The sequence below is a fragment of the Tamandua tetradactyla genome, chromosome 9 (genome assembly GCF_023851605.1).
Source record: "Tamandua tetradactyla isolate mTamTet1 chromosome 9, mTamTet1.pri, whole genome shotgun sequence".
NCBI lineage: Eukaryota > Metazoa > Chordata > Mammalia > Pilosa > Myrmecophagidae > Tamandua > Tamandua tetradactyla.
Window position 1 is genome coordinate 31,450,470 of NC_135335.1, and position 10,928 is coordinate 31,461,397.

At 41.9% G+C, this 10,928-nt stretch overlaps 1 pseudogene; it reads right to left on the bottom strand.

Annotated features, from left to right (window-relative positions):
- The window catches only part of LOC143645652 (WW domain-binding protein 11 pseudogene), a 35,803-nt pseudogene extending 25,075 nt beyond the window's left edge, over positions 1-10,728 (bottom strand).
- Between the last annotated feature and the right edge of the window lie 200 nt (positions 10,729-10,928).

The following is a 10,928-nucleotide window of genomic DNA, read 5'->3' on the forward strand; positions in this document are numbered from 1 at the left end:
TACCCAATAAATTTTAATCTCTGTTTTCCCTATTTTTTCTATATCCCTTATCACTCCCTTTCATTGATCACTAGCATTTCAGTCTACTAAATTTATTTTAACATTTGTTACCCCCATTATTTATTTATTTTTAATCCATATGTTTTATGGATATGTTCATACCATAGATAAAAGGAGCATCAGACACAAGGTTTTCACAATCACACAGTCACATTGTGAAAGCTATATCATTATACATTCATCATCAAGAAACATGGCTACTGGCACACAGCTCTACATTTTCAGGCAGTTCCCTCCAGCCTCTCCATTACATCTTGACTAACAAGGTGATATCTACTTAATGCATAAGAATAACCTCCAGGATAATCTCTTGACTCTGTTTGAAATCTCTCAATCCTTGACACTTTATTTTGTCTCATTTCTCTCTTCCCCCTTTTGGTCTAGAAGGTTTTGTCAATCCCTTGATGCTGAGTCCCAGCTCATTCTAGGATTTCTGTCCCACATTGCCAGAAAGGTTTACACCCTTGGGAGTCATGTCCCACATAAAGATGGGGAGGGCAGTGAGTTTGCTTATCATGTTGACTGAGAGAGAAAGGCTACATCTGAGCAACAAAAGAGAGTCTCTGGAGGTGATTCTTAGACCTAATATTAAGTAGGCTTAGCCTATGCTTTATGGGGAAAAGTTTCACATGAACAACTCTATGTCTATACTTTAACCAATACCACATGGTCTCAGTTATGTAGCTTTGTATAAAATCTTGAAACCAGACAGTACATTTTCTGACCTTGTTCTTATTTTTCAAGATTATTTTGGTTATTCTACATCCTTTTCCTTTCCATATAAAATTTTTAATTAGGTTATTGTCTTAATTTGCCTGAGCTGCTATCACAAACACTAAGCAACGGGCTGGCTTAAACAATAGAAATTTATTGGTTCATGGGATCAGAACTTAGAAGCCCAGAATTTAGATGTCAGTAAGGCCATGTTTCTTCTTGAAGACCGTGACACTCTGTTGCTGGCTTTCTGGCAATCCTTTGGGTTTGTAGTCTTTCTCCTCACATGGTTATTTCCTCTTCTTTCTATTCCAGGACTGTATACTTCCAGCTTTCTCCCTGTGGCTTTCTCTCCATATGACCCCAAGTAATATGAGTTAGGGTCCACTCTTATTCAATTGGGCCATATCTTAACTAAAAATAACATCTTCAAGAGCTAACATTTACAGTGGATTCATACCCCACAAGAGTGTGGATTAAGAACTTGTCTAAATTGGGGGCACCTAATTAAATATACCACAGTTCACCTTCAGGATCCCCAAAAGATATATTCTTCCCCCATGCAAAAAAACCATTCATTATATCACAATGTTCCAGAAGCCTTCAGTCATTTCAGTAACAATGCTAAGTACAAAGATTTATCAAAATCAATTATGGGTGCGGTCAGTCCTAGGGCAAAATTCCTCTCTGTCTGTGGACCTGCAAAACTTAGAAAACAAGTTATCTGCTTCCAAAACACAGGGTGGGGCAGGCATAAGATAGACATTTCCATTGTGGAAAGGAGAAATTGGAAGGAAAACAGGGGTCATGGATCCCAAGCAAATCTAAAACCCACTAGAGCAAAGTCCCTCAGATTTCAAGGTCTGAGTCACCTGTGGATCAATGCTTTGTCCTCTGGGTCTGCTAGAGCAAAAGACCCACTCTCCCCAAGTGCTGAGGCAGTGACCATGCCCTTTCTGAATGCTGGGATGCAGGCTCCACCTTCTCTAAGCCCTGGAGGAGTGGCATTTCTCTTTCTGAAAATTGGACATTTCCAAGCATTGGGATAGGTGGCTGTGCTTACCCTTAATACCTGGACATAGACACCACTCTCTCAAATCTTTGGGTTAATAGCCCAAACTTCCCCCAATTGAGGCTGGAGCCCCATCCCCCCAAGCAGTTGGTAAGATGGACTGCACCCTCCAAGTGTTGAGGCCAACCTGCCCTTTCTCCACATGTGGGTGGGTTCACCCTTTGGTCCAAGGAGAACCTTTTGGTCCAGATCTCTGCTCCCACTGTTCTTCCTTGAAGTCATTCTTCCTTCAGTTTGTCCCTTCTTTGCCTTTCAGTCAGGCTGGTAGTGTGTCTGATCATAAAAATTTTGCAAGAACTTTGTTGGCTTTGCATGTGGTTCAAAGGGGGCCCAAACCATCTCTGATGGTGAGATTTTGGTGTCAGCTTGGCCAAATCATTATGCCAAGTAGTCTGGTCAGGCAAACACTGGCTTGGCCATTGCTGCAAGGGTATTTCATGGCTGGTTGATAAACTGGAAGGCTGGTGTATTAAATCATCAGTCAGTTGATTGCATCTCTGGCTGATGATATCTGCAATCAATTAAGGCATGTTTCCCACAATATAATCCAATCAGTTGAAGAATTTTAAAGGGGGAAGAGAGACTCTTTCACTTCTTCAGCCAGAGAGCCTCTCCTGTGGAGTTCATCCAGTCCGTTCATCGGAGCTGCCAGCTGCACAACCTGTCCTACCAATTTTGAACTCTTCCATTTCAATAGTTGTATGAGACACCTTTATAAATCTTATATTTAAAGATCTCTCCTATTGGTTATGTTTCTCTAGAGAACCCTGGCTAAAATACCATCAGACAAAAAGGATTTTCCACAGATGCTTCTTAGACAAATACATTTCCAATCTTGTCTTCCATTGAAATGTTTGACTGGATCAATGTTCAGCCACATCCTCTTTAGCAAAGGGTTGTTCAGATAAACCTTCACACAGAACCCTATTTTCTGGGGACTCACTTTTCATAAATTCAAGGAGCCCCTGATAGAGCTGTTTCTGGCCATAGTCCCAGAACACACTGTCAGAATAGGCTGAAAATTTTCCAAATCATCAACCGCTGGTTCCTTTGTGCTTAACAGTTCAGTCCACAGTGTATCCTTTTCCTCTCATATTTTAGTATAAGCAGGAAGGAGAAATAAGGTCACATCTTATACACTTAACTTGGAAATCTCTTCAACTTAATATCCCAGCTCATCACTTCAAAGTTCTGCTGTCCTCACACCTGCAGGACACAATCCAGCTAAGTTTTATGACATTACATGACAAATGCTCCCTTTCCCCTTAGTTTCTAATAACATGTTCTTCATTTCCTTCTCAGCCCTCACCAGCAGCACTTTTAACATCCATATTTCTCTAACAATCTGACCAAAGTAATCTAGGCTTTTTCTATCAGGCTTCTCAAAATTCTTCCAGCGCTGCCTGGAGTCTTGTGTGGTGTGGGAGAACCAGCAGGGGCCTTGGAGTCTCTCACACTTCTGCAAACAACAGCTGAGTGATGGCAACTCAGGTGACCACTAACAACTAACTATAGATGCTAATGACTGCCTAAAAGGTTGCTGTGGGGAGCAACAAGAGCCAGCACATATGCAGTCCTGACTGTGTGCCAAGCTATGCTAATTGCAGGCATCATTGCATTTAATTTTACAGCCATTCTATGATGTAGGCAGTCCCATTGCCCCTGTTTACAGCTGAGGAAGCTGAGGTTCATACTCCTATTGAGTGTGGAGCACTTAGGCTGTAAAGCATGGAAATGAGTTAGCACCATGTCAGACACATAGTAAGGGTGTGTGAAAAATTGTCCATTCTTTTACCATACAATCCATTCAAGGTGTACTATCAATGGCTTTTAGTATGGTATGTGAATGTATGTCAATAAAACTGCATTTAAAAAATTCTTCCAGCCTCTCTTATTACTCAATTCAAATCCACCTCTACGTTTTTAGGTATTTGTTAACAGCAGCACTCCAGTTCTGGTACCAATGTCTGTATTAGTTTCCAAAGCTGTTGTAACAAATTACTGCAAATTTAGTGGCTTAAAATAGTACATATTTATTCTCTCACAATTCTGGAGGTCAGAAAACCCAAAATCAGTTTCAATGGGCTAAAGTAAAGGTATCAGAGAGCTGGTTCTTTATGGAGACTTTGAAGGGGGAATCCATTGTCTTGTCTTGACTCTTCAGCTTCTAGTTTTTGCATGTATTCCTTGGCTTATGGCACCTTCCTCCATCATCAAAGTGCATCACTCCAATCTCTGCTTCTTTTATCACATTGCCTTCTCCATTGACTCCTCTGACTCCTTCTCTGTACTTCTTGTAAGGACCAATGTGATTACATCAGCCCCCCCCAGATAGTTCATGATAACCGCCCCATTTCAAGATTCTTCATCATATCTGCAAACTCCCCTTGCTACCGGAGGTAATATTTATGGGATACAGGGATTAGGATACGGACATATTTGGGGAAGAGCATTATTCTGCCTGTTATACCTACCAACTGTCATTCTCTCCTGTTTCAGTTTGCTAAGGCTGCGACATACTCAAGATGGATTGGATTTTATAAAGGAAATTTATTTAGTTACATATTTACTAATTTGGGGGGCAGGGGAGGCACATGGTGACATCTGCTGGGTTACTCTCCCAGCTTCTGGGTTCAAACGACTTTCCATGGGTGGTTCCTTTCTGCATCTCTGAACATCTGAGTCTGAACTGGCTCTGAGCTCTGATCCACATTTACTGGGCTGTGCTGAGCTCCTTCTCTCTCTTCTGACCTCTCCCTTTAAGTCTCATCCATTGCAGAAAGCACTCCCCTTAGCCAACCTCAGTTGTTATCAGCCATAGATGAATTTCACATGCTGACGATTTAAATCCACAGCAACAGAACAACTGGACACCATCACCTAGGCAAGTTAAAGCCTGAACCTGACTATTACATCTCCCATCTGATTTTCTAATCAAATCCCAATTTTGTCTATGAATTGGGCCTCTGTGTGTTTAAGTTTGTGTGTGGAGGGTGGCACTAGGCCAAGATCAAGATTAAGGGGATAAATTCTAATCAGGTCTAAACTAGGTCAATCCTCATAATAATTCATACCTGGGCATGTTTATTGTTAATCTATATTCTGTTCCTTCTTCCCTTAGTAACAAAACTACATTGCTCAGTCTCCATTGCCTGGGGGTGGATATATGATTAAGTTAAACCAAAGGGAAAATAGCAAAAAATACATCTGAACTTCTACATCTTGCCTTTAAAGGAAAGTAGAATGTCTACAGTAACATCCTTTTCTTAGCTGACTGGAATGAAGAAGTGATGGCAGGAATTGGCACAGTCAACTTTTTAAAAAATATATTTTTATTGACAAATCTTCATACATATACATTCCATACATGGTGTACAATCAATGGCCCACAATATCATCACATTATTGTGTATTCATCACCATGATCATTTTTAGAACATTTGCATTACTCCAGAAAAAGAAATAAAAAGAAAAAAGAAAAACTCATACATACCATACCCCTTACCCCTCTCTCTTATTGACCACCAGTATTTCCATCTACCCAATTTATTTTACCCCTTGTCCTCTCCATTAGTTATTTGGTTTTTATCTGTATATTGTTTTTACTCATCTGTCCATACCCTGTATATAAGGAGTATCAGACACAAGGTTTTCACTATCACAAACACATTGTAAACCTTATATCTTTATGCAATCGTCTTCAAGAATCAAGGCTACTGGCACACAGCTCAGCAGTTTCAGGTACTTCCCTCCAGTCACCCAGTATACCATAAACCAAGAAAGTATACCATAAACTAAGAAGGATAACTTCTTGACTGTTTGAAGTCTCTCAGCCACTGAACTTTATTTTGTCTCATTTCTCTCTTCCCTCTTTTGGTCAAGAAGGCTTTCTCAAACCCCTGATGTTGGGTCCCAGTGAATCCCATGATTTTTGTCCCACGTTGCCAGGGAGATTTACACCCCTGGGAGTCATGTCCCACATAGGAGGGAGGACAGTATCTCAGTCACCTTGACTCACAAGTTGAAAGCCCACATGAAATGTGGCAGAGAAATGTTAAAATAAATTGAGTAGATTGAAATACTAGTGATCAATGAAAGGGAGTGGTAAGGAGTACAGAAAAAAAATAGGTGGAACAAAGATTAATACATATTGCGTAGATAGAAATACTAGTAGTCAATGAGGGGGTGGTAAGGGGTATGGTATGTATGAATTTTTTCTTTTTTCTTTTTATTTCTTTTTCTGGAGTGATGCAAATGTTCTAAAAATGATCATGGTGATGAATACAGAACTATGTGATGATATTATGAACCATTGGTTGTACACCAAGTATGGAATGTTCATACGTTAAGAATGTTCATGTTTGTATGTTGTTCGTTTTGTCAATAAAAATACTTTTATAAAAGATGGCAGAGAGGCAAGACAGAAAAATTTGGATCTCTGTTCATTGCAAACACAAAAAAATCAGCCTGGGACCATCTACTTAGATTTTTCCTTGAAAGAGATACTTCTCTTTTGTTTAAATGTTTAAGCCAGTTTAAGCCACAGTCATGTTGGCTTATTTGTTACAGCAGCTAAGCCTGTCTCCTAACCAATATGCATTACTTTGCCTGTTATTCATTAGACATGAGCATGTGCCACAATTGTGGCCAATTGGACATGATTATGGTCTTCCATGGAGCTTTTGGGAAAGTTTTTCTCTTTCTAAAGGTGAATTTTAAAAAAACCCTGCCTCCTTCTGGCTTTTGGACATTGTTGTGGAAAAATATGAGTTGTGGAGCAGAGGCAACCATCTCTGACCTTGAAAAATCAATCCTAAAGGTGGACACTAACCTGCCAAGGCTGGAAGAGGGGAAAGGACAGCCTAGAGGTCTGGATGATGTCTCTGAGCCACCAACTTAACAACCCAAGAATGCCTATCTTCAGACTCCCTATTATTTGAGATAATGAATTTCTTTGATGTTTAAGTCACCTTTAGCCAGATATGGTAGTTTGGAGCTGTTACGTACCCCAGACAGGCCATGCTCCTTTAATTCATTCTTGTACATGCAGATCTCTTGTGAATGGGGCCTTTCAGTAAGTTGTTTCAATTGAGATGTGACCCATCCTTTACTAGAGCCCTTCATGAGAGGACAAAAGGCAGAAATACTGAGAGCATTTAGAGAGGAAAAGTGCACAGAGCAGGAAGGCTCCACAGCAGATGAGAAAGCCATTGAAATCAGGACCCAGGAGAGAAGGACCAGCATGTGTTGCCATGTGCCTTCCTTTGTGATTTAGATTGCCTAGGCTGCTGGAATGCAATACACCAGAGATGGACTGGCTTTTATGAAGGGGATTTATTTAGTTAAAAATTTACAGTTCCTCAGAGGAAAGGCAGCTAGCTTTCATCTGGGTTTCTCTGTCACATGGAAAAGTCACGGTGATGTCCGCTGGTCCTCTCTCTCAGCTTCTGGACTCAAATGGCTTTCCCTGGGGCAGTTCCTCTCTTCATCTCCAAATATCTGGGTCTATGTCAGCTCTGAGCACTGAGCTGAGCTGTATGGAACTCATTTTCTCTCTTCTAATCTCTTATTTTAAGCCTCCAACTAGTTAAATTAAATGTCACTCATTACAGAAAGCACTCGCCTTAGAAGACCGCAGATAAAATCAGCCAAAGATGAATTTCACATGCTATGATTTAAGTCCACAGCAACAGAACAACTGGGCACCATCACCAGGCCAAGCTGACACCTGAACCAAACTACTACACCATGTGACAGAGGAATCTCAGATGTCAGCAGCCCTTCCTCAGAGAAGGTGTCTTCCACTTAATGCCTTAATTTAGCTATTTTCATGACCTTAGAACTGAAAATTTGTAGCTAATAAATCCCCAATTAAAAAGCCAAACCATTTCTGGTATATTGCATTCCAGTAGCTTTAGCAAACTGAAACGCCAGGCTTTCTGTGACTTGTGGCCAGAGAAATTCTAACTGACTTGAGAACCTCTTCATAGGATCTCAACAAAACCATCCTGGGCTCCATGCTTTTCCCTTTAGGACTTTGAATTCTTCCTGCTTTGGTTATAAGATGTTGTGGTTCTCCTGGCACCTTCCATCCTCATTTTATCTGTCTCTGGGTATGCTGAGGTCATCTTCCCAGTGTCAGGATTTGTCAGGTATTTAATGATCCATTAAGCTGTATAATGCTACATGAACTATTAAATTTTCTGAGTGTCTCTTCCCATAACTGCAGGATAAACTAATAAATATATATTAGTTTATATATAATACATATTATTATATATATAATAGTCTCTCTTACAAGATCTTTGTGGAAATCAAAGCAGATAACAGACTATTTTAAAAGTTTGTTGATGTTAGTTTACCCAACTAGAAAGTGAGTTCTTGAGGGCAAATGAAAGACTACAACATCCATATAATCCTAGAACCTATGACCAACCAAGTACTCAGCAAACATTTATGGGTGAATTTTAGATGTGATCAATCATCGGTATTACAGTTCTCTTGAGGAACATAATTAGTTCAGAGATTGGCCAAAGTGAATCCTATCACTTCTGTTTGTGCGGGTAGAAATGGATTCACCTTCTCACGGAACTCTTCAACTGAGAAGGATATTGGGCAAGAAATGCTTTGGATAATTTGCTACATGAAAGGAAAGACTACTTAAGAGTGGTCATGCAGAGGAAGAAGACCCCAGGGTCAGAGAGAGCACAAATAGGGTGCTGATTACATCATTTGAGCTCCTGGATCTAGCCATACCTAAAGACCATCCTCAGATTTCTCTTCCTCTTTCTTCTCTTGTTCCTCCTCCTTCTTTTTGTTCTTAAGGCAGTTTAGGTTGGGTTTTCTGTTACTTGCAATGAACAGATTCCTGACTGTTATAATGAATAATTGAAGGATACTTGGTAAATGGCTAAACCCTATGTGTATGCATGTAATTATTTCTCCTAGATGGGTCAGTAAAACTGATGCTAGCTAGTCTTGGTTTTGCTCTGCTTGTATCAAGTGTAGTAAATTTGCACCTCTATTATATGAGTTGAAAGAAAATCAGAAGGCTCCCATATTCCAAATAGTCTAAAGAACCTTCCAAGTAGAGTAATTCACTAGTATTTATACCCAACCAAAACTCTGCTGTTCAACATTTGATCTGGTCTTCTGATCACATCCTCACTAAAAAGTCTCAGGTACTGGTCTGTCTTTTACATTTCTCTATAATAGCCAATTAATTTCTCTTTCAAACCAGAGGATGCATTTCTGGTTTAAGGCAGTCCAAGTGGTGCCAAATAAGGGTGGCCAGGTGAATAGAGTTGGCTGGAAGAGAAGAACACTGAGGATTAAAAAGAAATTGCTTGTTTGAATAGCAAATATTTGAAGTAGCTTAGTCTATATCTTTGAGTACAGAGGGCTCCTTTGTGGCTCAGTGCACACCTCCTGATTGGCTCCCCAGGAAACAGACTCTAAAAGGTTTACTGGGGAGTACTCTTATGATATATATCTATGAAGAAAAGAGAGAAGCAGGATTGGATAGAGAGATGTTGGGCTTCAATGCAGTCATGACAAAGGCTTTAGCTGATCTCACAGGGAGCTCTGGGGCTCATCCTTCAGAGTTGTCCCAAGTTGGAGCAAACCAGTTGGGCTTCTAAATCCTTATATTGACTAGTCATCAGAGGGGGCTTCCCCCAAACCTCCTGACTTGGGAGAGAAAGCTATCTTCAGCTGACAGCACCTCCTAGAGGATTCACGTGTGAGCCACCAGTTGCCAACAGTCCCGGCAGTGGGGGGATGAGGTCTTTGGTCCTGAGCAAGGTAGTGGGGATGCACTCTGTGGGGTGCATCACAGCATCCACTGCACAACCCAATTCCCCCAAAAACCTTTTCAGGAAGTGGGAGGGTCCCTAGTCCTCTTTCCATACTTGGCTCCATTTTCCCAGGCATTCTTGGCTTTTGCTTTGGAAACACCACACAGTCATCTAGCTCATTCCCACAATCTCTGAAACAATGAGGCCCAAATAACAAATGACTCTGAGGCTCTGAAAGCCCTCTGGAGAGGGCAGACTCTGAAGCCCCATAGCTGACCACTCACAGTTGCCCTTGGTGGGTAGTGCACAGGCTAATGGGGCTTCTTCTCTCTTCTTTTGACAGCCAGCAGACCCTCAGCTTCTCTTCTCAAAATGGCCATGGAGCCCACCCTCCTTAGAGGTCACTCTCACCAACACCTCCTCGGAATGATGCTGAGCTTCACCGCATACACCCAGAGGTCCTTTCTTCACACATGTCCCATGTTGGATTCTGCCTGTGGATTGATGGGGTGGGGGGAGTCTCCTACAAATGGGACTTTTGGGAATCATCTTCTCCTGAAGCTAAGAAAACCACTTGGCATGTGATGGAGACTCCTCAGAAGTCTGTACCTCCTCCAGGTTGGTCTGTGGACTCCTCTGTATCTTCCCTCAGATAGCAGGACATGAGGAGCCTTGGAGCCCCTTGCTCTACCTGGCAGGGGACTGAGGGCACGGATGGAGAGAGAGGAGTGAGCCCTGTGGCTGACAGGTTTCTTGGAGGCACTGTCAGTTGTTTTTCACTCTCAGACTTCCTCCGACCTCTGTGGGAGGCCTGGCCATGCCAGTGACAGATGTGGCACAGCGGGCTGGGTTGCAAAATATATCCGGCATGGCAGTTGGCAAAAGAGTTATGCAATCACCACCAACTTACGGAAACCACTGTGAGATGCTCTCTACGGGGAGAGGCGCTAGCTTTGCCACTCTGGTCACAGGCTTGGGTTCCGTGTTGGCAGCCTGAAGAGAGTCTGGGCTGCGGAATTTCGAGAACTGTGGCGGATATTCCCTGAAGTCACTGTGGGAGCTCGTGACCCCTAAAGCCTCAGTCATGCTGGCATCTTCTTCTTTGGGGCCACTCTCTACTCCACCCTGTGTAAACTCCAGCAAACAGTCCAATCTGATTGCCAGCTGCCCCTCAGACCTACCAGATCATGCAGGTCTCACATTAGAAGATGGGCCAACCTGGGAAATGCAGCCTATAAGAGACAGCAGGAATGTGGGGGAGGCTGGAGACCCCATCCTGTAGGAAA